Below are 2,132 nucleotides of genomic sequence, written 5' to 3' on the forward strand. Positions count from 1 at the left end.
CGCTGCTCATTGAGCAGCTCATATATTAAACTGATTTTTGGAACTGGGCTGTGGAAAAGAGGCTTGCCTCGTCCCAGCCACGGGTTGCCTCGGTATAGCACTACCTCCGAGTGCGGCCCACTTCCCTCTGGGGAAGACACATTCAATCCAAAACAAAGTCAACGGTATAGCATTCTTTTATGTTTACAGGAGCCCCGCCCGCCCTTAGAGGGGGAAGAGGTGAAAGAGGGATGATAATTCAGACAACAGACAATGGCAGGAACGGCCGCTGGCCTACGTTTTCTGAAGTGCGCAAAGCACTACCACAAGGACCTAGGGGTAAGTGGATTTTTTCACCGAGGGCAGACGCTGAAAAAGCATACTTACCTGACGCGGGAGGTACTGTGATCAAGGAGGCAGTCCTCTCAAGGCGAGGCCCTTTCATTGCACTTCGACTGGGTTGACCCTTGCGATTACCCCAAATGTGGGTAACTCGAGCGTATAATTTCTGGTAGTGGGGACCTGCGTTCGCGCTCGTCCCCGCAAAAGTCATCCAAACTATGTCTATATGGCCCTCTTACTGACTATCGAGGGTATTTTTGCTTTTGCAGTGGACCGGTAGACTTGCAAAGAAAGCAAAGGACGCACAACTGGCCAAGGTGTTGGCACGTTTGGAGGGGTAGAAGTGCATTGGAGAGACTGGAGGAAGGAAACAAGGTGAGTTTCGGGGCGGTGCGTAACTTTGCTGGCTGTTTTTGTTCAAGGCCTGTCTGCTCTATTGTGTGTAAAGTCCTGTTCGTTTGTATTTGCAGGTTGTGCGTGCCGTGCCGTGCTGTGCTATGCGCGCGAAGGGAAAGGAAATGAAAGGAAACCAAACGGCCGATCGACCGAGCGAGCGAGCATAGAAGGGCATTCGACTTGGACCGTGAGTACACTTTGAACCTTTTGAGCGGTTTTATTGTCACTGGAGCCGCTTTTAGAAATGCTATTGCTATCGTTAGTGTATCCTTTGTGCGAGCAAGCGAGTGAACGAATGAACGAGGGAAGGAAACAAACTAGCAGAGTAGTAAAAGTATCGAACCTTTTTCCCGATTCGTTTGCAGTCTGAATCCAACCATTGTCGACTTTCAGTGCCGTTTTTCGCGCGCCTCCTCTTGGAAGTGTGCGAGTGTTTTGCCACGTCACGATGGCTTAAAACTGCGTCTCAGAAGTGTGCGTTTTTTTCCTATTCATTTTTTCGTTCGTTATTTGGAATGATTTGATATCACAGAAGTAGAATTTGACATCATAAACTGTTCATCTCGCGCGTGCTCACTCGCTCGCGCGCGCTCTGTAAGAAAAGTCGATCGCACTAGAGTTTTCGCCATTAGCTGGCCGATTTTTGACAAAAAGGTGTTTTCCCCCCCTCGTTTTTTGCTTTGATTTTGTTCCTCACTCACCTACGGCTCTCTATGTGAAATTGTGGTGTATGGAGAGCTATTTATTGGGATAAAACGTTTAGAGATGTTCGCAAGACAAAAATTGAAGCCTACAACACGGGGTATTCCCAGGCGGTCACCCATCCAAGTACTAACCCCGCCCGACAGGGCTTAACTTCGGTGATCGGACGAGAACCGGTGCTTTCCCTGTGGTATGGTCGTAGACGAGGAAATGGGGTCGAAATTCTGCTTGTTATCGGCCAGGTTCAGGCTGTAAAGCGGCCACATCCCTGAGTGTAGGCGAATTTGAAATTCTAAAGCCCTAGTTTCGTTACTCTAACCCTAAGAAATCGATACTCTAACCCTAAGAAATTGTTACCCTAACCCTAAGAAATGGTTACCCTAACCCCGAAGTCGTTACCTAACCCTAATGTATTTTCCTCAACCCAGTTAACACATTGAGGAGCATCGATTTGAAGCACTATTCCCTAGGGAGGGGAGGGAGGGGTCCCAAGAGACATAACGTGTCCTAAAAACCTATTATACAATGTTTTAGCTCCGTAGGTGCGTGTATCTGGCTTTAAAATCTTACAGTGAGGAGATACCAAACGGGTCAGCCTCTGGGACCGTCTGCGGGACTCGCAAGGGCTTGTGGGGGCGACCTGCTACTATCCACCATAAACCGTGGGAAGGATCCCTCGACCACCCCCCTCACCCAGGGCATGCTTCGGCATC

The 2,132-nt window shown here is 49.1% G+C and overlaps 2 non-coding genes and 1 pseudogene across 2 annotated transcripts; 2 read left to right on the plus strand and 1 right to left on the minus strand.

Moving 5' to 3' along the window:
• Window positions 1–126, plus strand: LOC136278848 (U2 spliceosomal RNA; annotated as a pseudogene).
• Window positions 127–358: 232 nt separating this feature from the next.
• Window positions 359–522, plus strand: LOC136278828 (U1 spliceosomal RNA). Its single transcript, XR_010716588.1, has one exon. It is a non-coding gene; the product is annotated as a U1 spliceosomal RNA (small nuclear RNA).
• A 982-nt stretch (window positions 523–1,504) lies between these two features.
• LOC136278813 (5S ribosomal RNA) lies at window positions 1,505–1,623 on the minus strand. The gene has a single exon (XR_010716573.1). It is a non-coding gene; the product is annotated as a 5S ribosomal RNA (ribosomal RNA).
• Window positions 1,624–2,132: the final 509 nt, after the last annotated feature.

This window comes from Pocillopora verrucosa, unplaced genomic scaffold (assembly GCF_036669915.1).
Source record: "Pocillopora verrucosa isolate sample1 unplaced genomic scaffold, ASM3666991v2 scaffold_62, whole genome shotgun sequence".
In the NCBI taxonomy this organism is placed as follows: domain Eukaryota; kingdom Metazoa; phylum Cnidaria; class Anthozoa; order Scleractinia; family Pocilloporidae; genus Pocillopora; species Pocillopora verrucosa.